Below are 15,915 nucleotides of genomic sequence, written 5' to 3' on the forward strand. Positions count from 1 at the left end.
AATAAAAAGAAAGATGGGGGGAGAATTTGTGCACATGGTGCTATGACAATGGATGCTAGTCTAAATTTTCCTGGTGTTTGACGGGGAACATAGAATTGTAATTAAGTTATGTAGTTTACATTATTTGGATTTTTATATAACTTCAGAAAGGTCTCTGTAAATGAGTATCTTATTTGCAGAACCACATCTCCTGCTGTCAAGTTCCGGAGCAGATTATGATACTAATCCTACTTAAATGGTTATGTAACCAATTAGTGGTAGGTGTTAGCAGCTCACTGCAACCTTTGAAGAGTTGAGTAGTCAAGAAATGTGTTGTAAAGGGAAAAGGTTGTATGGTTGAGGTCGTGATTTGGAATTTTGTTCACCTTCCTCGTCATATCTTTTTATAATTTTGAAGTATGAGATCTTCTCTTTGTTGCTAATAAATACCAATATATTTATTACTGGTACTAATTTTTCTCTGGTAATAAAATTAGAATTCTAAGTTTTGCAGACTGAAAATCTGGTATGCTTAATGCTAAACAACTGAGCTTCTTTATTTTAGAAATAAACAATGTAGGTTTATTGTAGTTGACTTTCTGGGACATAACTGGCCTTTTTAAGATCATTAAAGATTGATATTTCATGAATGCTGTGTCAGTAATTGATGTTGCATTTATCTTATTTGATGTTTGGAAGTAATTTGCTTAGAGGCTAAGCTTTTAAAGATTGGTTTACTGTTAGATCCTCTTGCAGAGATTTGTGGAGTAAATATTAAAATATCAGCCTGCTACAAGTAAGGCTTCTAGAAGCCTGCACTTTTAAAGAAAGATTTAGGATTCTTATATTATCAGACAGGTTACTTTTAGTGGGTTTTGATCCTTTCTATACTGTAGAGTTTGAGTATATTCCAACTGAGCATGAGACTTAAAAAGCTATTCAACTTTAATTCAGTGCAACACTGAGGTAACTAACCCTGTCAAATTACCATTTATTAAAAAAAAAAAAAAAAAAAAGAAAAAAAAAAAAGCCCCTCACAACTAACATCCAAATAACTTCAGCTTGTCTGTTAAAGTCAGATCCCAATATAACTTCTGCTCCTGCACCCGTGAGTTCTGGGATGAAAGAGAATTCTTTCTTGTGAAGACCCATTTTCTAATATGGTAGAGTCAGGCGTTGTTTGTTTTAATCAGATCTTTGCTCATTTCATTATGTTGTATGATAAATTTAAAACCTAGTGAGCTAGTCTGTGCTAAACCCAAGTAGACTGAAGGTAATAAGATGGAGCCTTCTTCTACCTGAAGGATGATAAGTGTGATTCAGATTGTAACTTGCGGCTGGGTATGGTCTCTGTTGCTCAGAGGTGGAATAGGTCTAAGATGTTTCAAAAGAGGAATGAAGAGGAGAACTTCTCAGTTCTGGGTTTGCAATTTTGTTTTTTATCTGTGTGACACACCCGTCTGTGCTGCCCTACAAAATACGTACTCTGACTTAGCAGTGCAAGTGATTCAACTTTAATAGCTCTTGCTGGAAGAGATTAGAAGGAGAGATGTGGAAAAATCTATCTGCCTTCACAAAGATTTGAGTGCTCTTCCATAACAAGTTACATAAATATTTAATGCAGGGTAAACAAATAGATTATTTTACCCTCATAAAATATCTATTATACTCATAAAATATCTATTGAAAGGAGATGCATGTATTTTATAACATCAGAATAGGACTGGAAGATACTTATCTAAGGAACAGAAATGATCAGCAAATGGATGCGGAAGTTTTTAGCCTGCAAATTCTTTCTGGATCTTCAAACTAAATAGAGCACACATTGTGAGTTAGTGTATGTACACAGGAGTATATTTGCTTTGTAACTCTCAAGCTTGCATACGTATATACACAGTTGAACCTATCACAAGCAGTGTAACTTGCAATCTAATGAAATTCTCTAGGCTATAAGTTTGGATGAGAAGCTGTTTTTTCAAGGTTAGTGCCCATTATGTCATGTGTTCTGTAAACCTGCTTTTTCAAATGTTCCTTTCCCTGAACAACTTCTCTGATTTGCTTCATTCTAGACTTCATTTCAGTTTAATCTGTCTTTAGACTGAAAATACCATGTGATGTGTTACGGTTGGCTCTCCTCTCGGAAAATACTTGGTACTGCTCTAGTTTAGTTACTCCCTTTGAATTGGTTAAAATTAGGAACAAAATATAGGAGAAGCAGAGGAGCAGCAAGCTGTGGTACTGCGTACAGACAGCTGCATCTCACAATGGCTGAGCTATGGAATTTTTTACTTCACAGCTATTTTGTATTCCTTCCCTCCAGTGACCAATTGCTGTACCTTTGGAGTCCAGCTTCAGCTATAGAGATTAAAGGAAGGGTCAAGTTCTGTACTAGAATTAATGCTCTTGTATCGGTTAGTACTCTTGTGTCGGTTAACTGTATAACTGATCAGGGTGGGTTTGTGTTTTTGTCCTTTTATTTCAGGGCTGCCATTCAGCAATTATCAGCCCTGTGACACTACAGGCTCAAACTACAGGCATTGTAAGTTTTCTGCTTGCCCTCCAACCATCCCTACCTATTGCCCATCTACACTGTGTTTAACAGAAGGTACCCTTCTGAGTTTTGTGCTTGATTTCACACTTATTGATTTCTTCCTCTCAGTAGCGTAGCATTGCTTTCTGTGAAACACAAATTAAATAGATGTCAAATAAAATCCTGATAATGGGAAGGAGCTTTTAAAGTAATTTATTTAACTTCTGTGCTTGAGAGATCTGTTAATTCTTGGAACATCCTGTAATAGGTTTTCTGTTTGTTTCTTTTAATCCAGAAGAACTATCTGAGCGCTCTATTTTTGGTACAATACATTGTTATATTTGTTTTCTCAGGCACTTACAGATTATAATTTCTAATGTATTTTTCATGTTAAGCAGGAAGTTTACAATACTCTGTTTGGTATTGCCAAATGAAAATGGTCTTGACTGGTACTGTAGGCTGCTGGTGCAGTAGCCTACTTGCTGTATTTGTTCTTTAACTTTTTTGTGTGTTTGGTTAATCTAGCTTTTTGGGAGGGATATTCTGCTGTTCATATTTAATTACTAATCACTGGGAATGACTTAAAGGCTGCCCCAAGATTGTACCACTGACAATGAGGATCATAATCAAAATGACATGCTAGTTGTGAATAGGATTCTGTTGGCAGCAGCAGTTGTCCTTGCAAAATAATAAATTTGGTTCCTCTTGTATGCTTTGCCTCTTGTGAAAAGTGCCCCTATTTCTTTAAAAATGGAGTATTATTCCAGTTCACAATAATTTCTTCACTTAGTTCTGGCTGATGTACTTACTAGTTAGCACTGAATGTAATCACCAGTATGCAGTTGTTGGAAAAGAGCGAAGCTTAAAAGGAAACACAGGTGAAATAAACAACTGCAGATTGATAAACATTTGAATACTTTTTTTTTTTTTACTTTTTTTTTTTTCAGCAAAATATCTAGAATGTAGTGAGCTATATAGATCTGTGATGTTGTTCTCAGCTACATTGGAGGATCGTTTGCTATCACTGAGAAGGAGGAAGTGAGCCCTGACTTCAAGCTACCAGTCTATGAAGGAAAGTGTTGAAACATCTAATAGATAATTATCCATTGTTAACCACCCCACTTCAGGTGGACTTTTGTATGGGCACTATGTCTCTGAAACACTTGGAGCTGTTCAGCTTTAAGCTCTTATCACTCTGATGGGGCCTGGGTAACCCAGGTTGGGGTTTTGCTTATGAGTCACAATGACATGCTCATGAGAAGTGCCAGCCAGGACAGCAATACCCAGCTACGTATTACATTTGATAATTGGTCTCTCTTTTATTCCAGTGTAGATGAAAGGAAACTGTCATGTAAATAGGAAAACCCCAACTCTTTTGTCTCTTGTTGAGGGTGTAACTATATTTTGGCTTCTCAAGGAGCATCTGTGTCATCTAGGTTTCTGCATAGTGGTGCCTGAGAGGCAAAAGAAAGTGTCCGTACCACCCATAGGGGCTCAGGACCCTGTTCAGACCAACCAGCTGATTCCTGATACCCGTGCCTGGCTTTCTATAGGAGCAGGACTCTTATCTGCCAGATCCTGAATCAGTTCTGCTTGTATCATTAGGTACTGGTATTTTATGCATTTCTGTTGGATGGTATTAATATTTATGAAGCACCCGCTATTCAGAAGTTAGGTAATGTAGAACACCTTTGGGAGCTGCTGTTCTATTACAGCCTTACCATATAGATGAGAAAGTAAATTGGCTTGCCAAAGGCCATATGCAGCCTCTGAAGAAACCAGAAATATAACACGGATCCATCAAAGGATCCTTTTACCTGCATAGTAATACCTTTTTGCGTTAGACCTAATAGAAAGAATATTGGGACCATGATATTGGTAAGAGCTGGAACCATTAAAAATGAATGCAGGCACAAGTCATTTTTCAGGTGCAATTATCACATAGCAGCAACAGCAAGAAAGCACTGTGAAAACAGTTACTTTCTATTAGTAAATTAATGCCATAACCATGCCACCTGACTGCCTGCCAACTGAATTTTGTTTAATGTTGAATGAGCCAGAGGCAGAGATAGTAGGTCCTGTGCCAGTGCTGAAACCAGCTTGGTTCTGTAACTATCTTGAAATTTCTTTCAGTGGTTTTGTCCAAAATAGTGTGCCTGTGGCACTGGACCTACAAAATAAGATGTTTACGAGTATGATCCTGCCTACACAGAATGGGAACTGATTTGCAGTGTGTGTGTTGCTAGGCTTTGAGAGGCTCAAACAGGAAAAGAAAATAAGTCTGATCAGCAGAGAGAAAACATTCCTTTTATGTATTTCTCAGTTAGGAATGAGTACATTTCCCTTTCCCTCACCCCCCCCCTTTCCCTTTCCGTCACCCCCCCCCTCTCCCCTCCCCACAAAAAAAAAAAGGGGGGGGGGGGGGGGGGGGGGGGGGGTGGAGATGTGAATATTAATTTGATATTTAAAATACTTTTCATTTTGGCCTGTTGGGTCAGTATTTGGACATTTGCACCCCTAGGGTAAATGTTAAAAAGCCTGAACATTTTACAGAGGGGCTGCATCTGAAATATGAACTTTTCTAAGAAAAGATAGCAAAGACTACTCATTGCTATTCTCAAAACTGGCCTCTTTTTGTCATACTACTGCAGCAGATGTGGGACATCAGCAGTCTAAGTGGCGCCCTGCAGAAGCATCCTGAGAAATATTTCATCTATAATGATGTATAATTGATATATCTTCTCCTTAAGTACTCTGTAATTGTATTATATTAGAAAAGCATAGCTTTGCTGCACTGTTTCACAGTGCATGATGTGCACTACATAGCTGTGTTAGCAAGGATGAAGGTAGAAAACATTTTACAGTGTGGTGTTTCCATAGGCTTGCATCAATACAGCCTTGCCCAGGATCTACAGCCTGCATTAAATGTTAAGAAGCGCTATAAGTCAAGAATTGTTTGTTAGCTGCGTTTATTTTTATGCAGCTTGCTTTTCAGTGTTCTTCCCCTTGCTATTAATGGCCTCTATAAAAGCTGTGGATTAAATCTTTGCCAAGAATTGAAGTAAGCACCAAAACACATAATCATAGTGATTCTTTGAATTTGTTTTCTAATTTCTCTTGATTATCTTGCAGATCCTTCTGCCATTTTGTACACTGCTTTAAAACTATTGATATGTCTTGTGCAGCCAAATTAAGAAGTAGGAATAAACACAGCTTGATGCTAGGGAGCTTAGTTGAGCCGAATGACACAGTGGCCACTATACGTATCTTAGACTGGGACGCTTGTAGGTGTCCAAGCTCTTGGGTTTTGCAGATCATTTTAGTGACTGTTTTAGAGAATCTGGTCTTTCACTGCTGATCCCAACAGCAGCAAATTTTGAATTGCCTTGTTTGGCATGTTTGGCAAAGTTTACTGCCCCTTGGGTCCAAAGTTGTGCTTTCTGGCATGCTCACCCAAAGTGTATTGAAATATCACAGCTGATTTTCAACAGTCATCAAAACACAATTGCTGTTGGCGTGGGCTCTGAGAAGGCAATATATAATGTAAGTAAAGGCAGTAGGTTGCCAATTTGCTAAATGTCAGGCAGTTTGAAATCCCTTTATTTGGGCATAGGAAATACAAATAACAAGACCTGTGACATATTAATACAGTTAAACAGAGATTGATAGATTGATGTTGGCATGCCTCTCAGCCACCAGCTGCCTCATAATGGTTCTCCCAGCTGTGATATGAGAAAGAATGATTTCTAGTCTTTGTCTTTAATTTTAGAGAACTTATTTATTTATGTTTTGTCAATATTTTATTTAATAGCTTGTTAAATTATTCTTAGCATTCCCACAGACTTAAATGTTGTGGGTTTCTTTTGATAAAAGGTAGGTGATAGGTCTGAGATAGGTATCTTGGTAATGACCACCCATCAGTGATGGCAGATAGCAGATAGTCTTCTCTTTCACTCTGCAGATAGTTCCCTTTTTCTTTTAACCCTTGAAGAGGTCTGTAGTTGGTCAGTGTGTCAGAGTGAATTGTGACTGCTGGTAAACCAAGCTCAGTGAAGCAGACAGCATGCAGATTTCCTCTATTTCCTTCACCATTGCTATACATCACACACACTGGGACACAGTGCTGCCACCAGCCTGCTGGTATTATCCTGCATTTACCATAGAAATACATGCTTTCCCTTCTAGTACATTGTAGCAGACCTGAGAGTTGCTGGTGGATGAGTCATCTGTTACAACCTGTAACTAGCTTCTCTCTGAGCTTTGCACTGTTATTGCTAGATTGTTATTTGGTGGGGAATCAGTGCAGCATGATCTTAATACACTAGTAACTTTCATAACTTGTAATTCTTTCATAGCTGTGTCCCTGCTTCTTCTCACTGCTCCCTGAGATATTTTTATTATGGAGTTGTTTGGGTAAAAGTGAATATTGCTGCTTGGATGAGAAACCACCTTGAAAGAGATGGGTAGAGCTGGGGAGGGAGTTGGTGTTGCATGTTTCCCTTCTAGGAAAGGGACTCATCTCATTTTCCATCCACTTTTTAGAAATGTTCTTCCCTCACCCTCCTGTATTTGATCTACATTGCCTGAATATTAACCGGGCCTTATTGCATAGTAGTAAGAACTCATGTGTGCTTTTTCTAGCATGTATGGTTTTGTGTATAGGTTTTTAACCTTTTAGTTATGTGTACTTAACTAATGAAAATTAAAACTCTTAAATCTTACTGTCTCTCAAACCATCCTTGCCTCTGTTCCTGCCCTATTGCTGCTCTTTTTCTTTTTTTCCCATCAGAGACAGAATTAAGTCTGCATCCAGTTTGTGCTCTTAGAGGGAATGGTTCTAATCTTTCTGTAAGCTGTATTTGCTTGTCTTCTCTTGCAGCATCATGGTTTCCATAGTATATATATGTATATGGGCCTTGAGGAATAGTACAGTGCAGAGCAAGCTTTCAGAGGGCTGGAATGAATCTGTGAGGTGTGTAGATTGAAACACCATAGGGCCTGATTATACGTGTGTGTGTGTGTGTGTATTTTCCCCTTATTAATGCTATCACAGATCTTAGAAGCTAAGTAGCGGTATCTGGAGAAATCCTAAGGTAAATCATTTTCAGCTTTGAGGCTTGGAATATGAGGGAGAAAGATGAGTAGGAAGGAAAGAAAAGCAACTGCATCCTTATTTTCTGTTTGTTAGCAGTTGACCAAAAATCCACCACAGCTTATTCCCATCTAAGCCAGTAATGGATTTGTATGTTAAAAGATCTAAATTTGACTCTGAGTGAGATTCGAGATAGAGGACTACCACTTAAACTGGGGCAGGAGTGATTTAAAGGGAACAACTTTTCTGTTAACAGCTGAAGCTGGAAATTCATGTGCAGTTGCCTGCCTGTGAATAAGAAATTGCCTGGGGCCTGATTAGTCTACTATTTCGTTTTGTGGGAAGATTAAGTTAGCAGTTAATGAACTCTCACCACACACTGCTAAACTCCTTGAATATATCCTCAGCTTCATAACTAAGTAGTTCTGGTAACTTTTTCATCCCTTAGAGTGTTGCTCTTAATTCAACATATTGAGTTAAAATAACTGTCTTCTGGATTTTACTTACCTTCAAAATTCCTGTCCATCCCTTGGCAGTGATTTTTTTTTTTCTTTTTTTATTTTTTTTCAGTTTGACTATTTCTTTGTAAACTCTTGTGAGCTTTGTGCAGTGTGCCAGGAATCCTAGTTAAAGACTTGAAATGTTTAAATGTTTTGCTTCAATTCAAGGAATGATGGGTCCCACTCTGGTGAGTTTTCTTTTTCAAGGGGGTGGCAGGGAGTGGGTGGAGGTAAGGGGAGGGGAAAAAAATAAACAAGAAATTTGTGCTCAAATGTAGAGATGATTTACACAAATAGGTATGAGAAGATAGCCTGGGGTGGAGAAGAGGCAAGCCTTCCTGTTGAATGATAGTCATGTTCTCTAGTCTGGAGTCCTTTATAACACTTCTGGAATTGAGACTAACTGATAATAGGGTTGTCTTTGTGCATGACAGTTTGCTTGGGCTGTGTTGGTTGAAAAAGGGAGTGAAAATGTCTTAGTGGAAATATAAAAGGAAAATTGTATATAAGAGAGTATATACAAGGAAGGTAAATCTATCAAATGGATAACATAGAGTTACTGTGATCACCCACTAGCTGCCCAAGAAGTGATTGGAGGAGCCATGGTGCCAAAGCTGCTGATGTTGAGGCTGAAATTGTTACCCCAAGGTGGTTTCACTACCTTATTGATTTTGCTTCATCCCTTTACTAGCTCCAATTGATATGCATCCAGTCCAGTGAACACTGAACTCATTGCTTGCTTCTCCTGGATGTGTAGAAACTTTTCTCAGTTGTTATCTTTTCTTCTGGGAGAAAGGAATACTTGCCAGCAGTGGCAAATTAGGACCAGTCCAAAGCATTTTCACATCAGTTTCTATTTTTTCATTGGTTTTCTTCCTTGTCTTCCCAAAGAGGTATGCATTTAACTTACCTTCAAGACATATTTTAATGCATTTCCAAGCACAAGTAAATGCCTCTGAAACCTGTGCATATAGTCAATTGACTTTAATGGTTTGGATCAGGTCCTGATGACTATTTGCTTTCCTGCCTTCTTTCTGAACTGTCGTTTTAGATTCCTACTCTCCTTTAAAACTGGGAACAAAATCTAGCTTTCTGGCTCTTTTAATCAGCTTCTCATAGGTAGATGCTTTTGTTAGTGAACCCAGGGGAGAATCATATTGGTAAATAACAATTCAATTAAGTTTATAGTCTGAGTTCCTAAGCAGTGTGACAATAAAGCTAAGCCCATTAAAAACATCAGACAAATAGAACACTGAAGATAGAAACTACACAGATAACCAGCATTAAATCATGGGTTTCTGTTCAGGCTTTTCCTTTTCCTTTTCCTTTTCCTTTTCCTTTTNTTTTCCTTTTCCTTTTCCTTTTCCTTTTCCTTTTCCTTTTCCTTTTCCTTTTCCTTTTCCTTTTCCTTTTCCTTTTCCTTTTCCTTTTCCTTTTTTTTTTTTTTTTTTTTCCCTGAAATAAAAATGTTTAAGTGTATTAAAATACACTAAGCCTTGAGCAAATGTCTGGTTCTGAAAGAGTGACACAAATTTCAAGAAGCAGAGTCCAAGGTACAGCCAGGAACTCTGATGTCTGGAAAACAAATTCATTAGAGAGTGCCCTATGCATAACCTGAAGGGCTTTCAGATAGATTCATTTACTTATTCATAATTAGAGTACTATAAATTCCCAGCCTCTGGTTGACTCAGCAGGGTCAAGGCTGAGAAATTTACTGGAAAGTTAAAACAATGAATTATCAGCATTTCTTCCACATTTATCTAGAAGATTTAAAAATTTAAGATTTTAAAACAAACATAAATTATGTGCATTGCTTCAAATGTAGAAATTTGTATGGTAAATGGTGTTTCTTTCCATATTTTATTTGAGGAGGGATGCTGCTGCTACAACAAAAGGATGAGAAGTAGAGCTTTTCAGCAGGCAGATATGCTGTTTCTTATGAAAAAGGAAAAAAGGAAAAGTAACACTGGAACAATGCTGCTTATTACCTATAGATGGCTATCAAAAAATACTAGGCTCTTCCATGTTACAACCATCTGCCAAAGAGGCATACAGCAGTAAGCTTTTAAGAAGCTCTGGAGCGGTGACAACTCAAAGGAAATGTGTCAACTAGCTACATGTGTGCTTCCCTAATTATTTTCGACAGCAATGAAAACCATGCATTCTAGTCTGACTGTTAAGACAGGCAGGCAGACTAAAGCATTAGCAGGCAACCAAAGCAAATGGCCAAATTTTTAAGTGGAGATAGTTGGGGAGTCCTCGGATATTGTTTTTAATGTCGTATGTGTTGTTTTTTGCAATCCTGAATGGATTCTGTAAGAAGTAAGTTTTGAAGCTGCCTGAAAAGTGTTTCAGAAAGATTTGAAAATGTATTTTGAATGTTGTTTCATGATATTTACTTCTCTTTGGTGCTAAAGAAACTGTTAAGCATCAGAGACCTTCCTAGAAAATGCTTATTATTTCATTCACATGCACATCAAAATCCTTGTAAGGCCCCTGGTGAAAGCAGTTCTTAACTTGAAAAAATATCCTCCAGGTTCTCAACCAGCTAAGCAGGATCTTTTAGAACATTTACAAAAATGGACAAATTAGTTAGTGCCTGCAGGAAATTAGGATATGCTCTTTCTGCTCTTCACTGTTAACACATGCAGTTCTCAAGGTTGCTTGCCACTGAATAAATGCTCTCCCTTCTACCCTTGGTGGATGCCATGTATCAGATTCTTCAAAACATGCTGCTAATCCCCCCAGTGCTAATGCTGAGACCTAGGGAAATGCTGTCAAGACACCCTGCTGAGCATCACCCTGCCCTGAAGAAAACTGAGTGTTTAAGGGGAGAGATGTACAACTTCCAGGTTAAATAATGATAATAATAATAAAAATCCTGCTGGCTCTTTTATTTGTATCTGTAATCTGGTAAAGATTTACAAAAATGATAATAAAGTGTGTTTAAGGACTTGATATAACTTTTTTTTTTTTTTTAACTTTCAAATGCTATTTACAGTTGTTTTTGTTCAGAAAGGTTTTGATTTTAACCCAAATAAGCAGTGGGTTAATACAGTAAAAAGAAAATCCAATACCTATATCTGGTATCTTTCCAGGATGATACATTCAGCTGTACAGACGGGCTTCATTGAAGGTAAAAGAAGTGGGGGGGGGGGAAGCAAGCCAGTTGCAAATAGCTAAGTAGTGAAATCATGGGAGAGCTGACAGCTATGACTCTGAAGGTCATTACTATGATATTATCATTATCTGGGCAAAATTAAATTAAGTCCAGAACTAATCATTTTGTCCTTTCCAGAAATTCTTCTGGTAAACATAAAAAAATATAGTTCTACAGTCTGATTATTGGGGCTTGTTGTTCAGTAAAGGGTACATGTGCTCTTGCAGTACAGTGAATTAAAAGGAAGCCTCTAGAAGTGAGCAATATAGGAATATTTCATAGCCCTCAGTTTACACGTGTCAGTTAGGCTGAAATGGGAGATGCAAGGAGTGTGATTATGGTGTCTGGTTGGATTTTGTCCTTTTAAGAGTGCAAATAACTGGTCCAGCAGCTTTGGCTAAAGCTGTTTGTCATTTCAAACATCCTTCCAACGCATCCTTTTTTACTTATTTGCTGTACTTCAAGTACTTTGAAAATACCTGTTTTCACAATGTGTTGGAAGAGTGTACATCTGCAATCTACCTTCTCAGCTGTTGCTTTTCAGTCACTTTACTGAGAGGTTTTTTTTTGAATACCCAGTATTTTTATGTTCTTATGCCTGTCCCTTAAATTTGATTGCTTTCTGCACTTTCCTGTTTACTTATGTTGGCCTTTTCCAAGTGTTGATACTGCCATTGCTAGAATACTTGCCAGAGGCGTTGTTGAATTTATATTTGAACAATTTCAATTTCTTTTCTGTAAATTTCCCTCTATTGCTTTATCCCTGTTTGTGTTTATCAGGTTTCTTCTACCTGTCCTCAGTGCGCTGAATTCAGTATCTTTATTTATCCTTGTTCTAGCCTCAGTTTATTTATGGATACAAACACAGATGTATTACAGATGTATTTAAAAGTTACCTTGTGTTCATCTCAGCAATGGGATTTTCAGGATTTGAGCACAGTTCATGTTCTTAGAAGGCACCCTGTGGTATAACTACAAATACCAATGTTCCTCCTCTAGTCAGTACCTGGCTGGTAGTGAGGTGGGTTTCCATTTTTTTTTTTTTTTTTTTCCCCCCTTGGTCTTAGACTCCCTTTTCTGTCATATTTCCCACTTTTGTGAAAATTTCTGCTATCAACTTAAGTTCTTTTGCAGGACCTAAACTAAAACTTGTATTTATATTTTTTTCTGAGAAGCATTAGTGGATAGGATGGTATGTAGAAGATGTGAAGAGATGGCTTCTCAGCTGTTAGAGACTCAAAATCTTGCCACCAGGGACTGATGAGGAATAGAATGGGAAGAGAGGAAGCAGTGGTGGGGGGAGCAGAGAAGTCCCTTAATAGTGGTTCAGATTTATCTCTTAGAAGAGAATACCCTGGGTGCTCCTCAGGGATGCTTGTGCTGACCTGGCTAGGGTGTCTGTTGCTTGTCACTAGCAGAGCATACCTGAATTTCACATCTTCTACCCCCCATTTCTATGTCAGTTGCTTTTCTTGCCAGACTGTTCTATTTGCTGTGTTCTTTTTAAGGTTTCTCAGTGCTCAGATTTCAATAAGGTTCCCTGAGTTCACTGGAAAATCAAAACATAGATCCTTTGCTGGGGAGGCTTCTCTCCTCCAGGGGTTTGAAGAGTGATCTTAAAAGCAGTCTGTTGCTTTTGGATGGTCCTGTCTTCCTAACTGGTACTATGTGGTCTGTTGAAATAGATACAGAAGAATCTCAAGCCTTTGCTTCAGGCTTGTAATTCTTTCAAAGTGGTGTCAAAGAAAAGAAGGGGAGAAGAAAACAACCAACTTCTTTGTTTTAAAGCAGTAATGGTCCCCCATCCCTCCTACTCTCTTTGAACCTCTGCTTACTGTCTAGGTGAAAACCATAGACGGAGCACAAAGTGGCAAGCTGGCTCTCAGCAAGAGCTTTTTGTACTTTAGTAATGCTTCCTTTGAGGGGAAAGTTAGAGAATAGTTAATCACACTCCATACTGTGAAATTGCAAGCTTTCTGTAATTTCATGCTCTTAAACAGACTTGTCCTCTTTGACCTTGAGAGAGATGGGTGATGACTACGGTGGGAAGAGTTGTTGTGAGGAGGGGAAGAAATAATATAAAAGCACTCCATTGCTGCATTTCCCTTGTGCCCCTCTCCTGCAATAAAGAGCCACTAGGAGCTGCAGCTAATATCCAGCTCAGTGGCTGACAAACGCAAAACCAAAGCCTCTGTGCCCTTAGCGCACCAGGAAATGTATCTGGTGTCTTAAGGGACTCCTTGCAACTCCTCTGGACTGAAGTGGTATGCTCTCTTTGAGCTATAGGGCCTAAATGTTAATTGGATGTAAGCGTTTAGACCCCCTGAGCTTTTAAGAAAAATGCATGCTCACAAAGTATGTATTACTTTTCTCTCTTTCAGTTTACTCCATTTAACTCTAAACAATGTCCTTTGCTAAATATTTGCAAAGTGCTTAATGAGTTGGAATTGCACTCCTTAATTGTTAGATGTTCCCACCTGATTGCAAATAACTCAAGTGTTTTGATTTTTCTTCCAATCTGTACCCACACTAGGAATGTTGTCTTAAGCTCCTTAAAAATAACAACAAACTTTTTAGATATTCTCTGTGTACAAGAAGGGTAAAAGAAAAAATCTTTGTAGTTGGTTTATGCATTTGTTCTGGAATAGTAAGGCACTTATTCATATGCTTGAATGTTTCTGTAGCCTTTAAATAAAACTGCTTGTATGCCAAGCACATGTCTTCTCTGTCCTGGTGCACTGGACCTGTAACCATAAACTTGTGTTTAATTCATAGTCTTGGTCAATTTGAAGGCAGACTTGACAAATAGCAACAAAACCCAGCCTTAGTCATTCTCATTAAGTCTAGGAAGAATAACAAGAAAGAGGCACCTACCCTCTGCTGGAAATCTTGAAGATGTAAGAGCAGTCCCAGCAGTGATCAGGATGAACTACTTAATATATGTACAGGTGGTTTTTAGTAGTTTTTAAGTATTTTAGATGTTTAAATGATTTCAATATTGAAAATTGAAACATGCTTCTGATCCAGGTAGCTCTGGGGTCTTTACAAGTGTTGATATTTGTAATGATCTTTAATAAGTTTATCATAATTCTGGGGGTTATATTAAAGTCTCTAGGTCAGAACCATTTATCACATGACAACTGTTTAAAACAAAACAAAACAAAAACAAACAAAAAACAAACAAACAAAAAAACCCAAACAAACCCAAAAACCCACAAGTTGCAAATGGAACTTGCAGTATTGACAAGAGCCATTTGGGAAGCTGAATACATAATTGTAATCTTTATGCTGTAGGGGACTGAGCAATCTTATTCTTTCCTTACCTAGCATGATGTCATGGCGCTTTCCTTGAGTTTTTACTGGCATGAATGAAAGCTGAAGATGCCTAGCTTCTTGAAAAGATGCTCATAAAAATCATGTTGCTGCATTGTTACATAACTTCAGAGAGGTTTATATATTTTTTTATGACATTTCTTAATTGTTTTCTGTAATTCATGTTTAGAAGCATCTCTCTGTAAATTCCCCTCCTTGAGCTCCTCCCATTTGTTTTGTTGACTTGGTGCTCACTTCATAAGTGTTAATTAAAACTTTTCTTTAGGATTCTGTTCACTAAATGCAATAACTACATCCAAATTCTGAAGTTTGTGCATTAAAGTAGTTGAAGACTGAGTTCAGCTACCTTTAGGTGATATTGTGAGGAATATTAGCTGACTTTCAGAACACTTGAGAAAGCATATAAACATTAGTTAAAATTTCAAGTGGATTTTGTTTATCTGGCTGTTGGAGAGCTTGCTTTAGTGAGTAATCAAAAGGGTAATAATCAGTATCAATGGAAAACCATCTGTTTGTTAATCAGCTAACATGCACTTTCCATCTCCAGGTGGTAATACATGTTGCCCAGTATTCATGGCATCTCATAATGTATGACTTGCTACTGATTCGAGTCCTCCAATATTTGTCCTTATAAATCTCATGATTTCTGGAAAGGAGCTTATTCTCTGTAATGTTATTAATATTGAAGAAAACAAAAGCCAAGTATCCTTGTTCTTGTTTCTGCATGTATATGCAGTTTGGGAGTAGCCTTCTCGTCTTGGAATGAGAAATACTCTGTGTATAGCAAAGGCAGTAATACCACTGTTAGCCTGACCCGAAGTTAGTAGTTTTAATATTGTTGATTCCTAAGAGCTGCTTCCCTTAGGTATATTTTAGATACCTTGCAAATAGTCAGGAGATAAACTTTCCTACTGTGACAAACTTAATACAGTGGGTTTGTTAAAGCTTCATTGATTAAACTATTATGAGATAACCATAATGAAAAGTGAATGCATAAGTATATCTCAAGGTTGAACTGGTGGTGCAGTTGCTGAATGGGCTGGAGAGCACCTCTCAATGCAGAGCAAAGTGAACATAGCTAATCCAAAGAGGTTTTGAATCTTCATCGTAATCTGCGCTCAAGCACAGATACAGTTTTTATGTATAATACTGCTCTAGAGGGTTCTGTAGGAAGTATTATTTCCCAGTCTAGTCCTAATCTGGAGTCCTAGTCTAGTCCTAATCTTTCAGTGTATTGACTCTTGGGACAGCTGTCTTCTTCAAACGTGTTGAAGGACTGAAATTTCCCTGTTTTATCATTGTTTTCTTTGATCCTCAGCTA

Source organism: Coturnix japonica, chromosome 1 (genome assembly GCF_001577835.2).
Source record: "Coturnix japonica isolate 7356 chromosome 1, Coturnix japonica 2.1, whole genome shotgun sequence".
NCBI classification, from domain to species: Eukaryota; Metazoa; Chordata; class Aves; order Galliformes; family Phasianidae; genus Coturnix; species Coturnix japonica.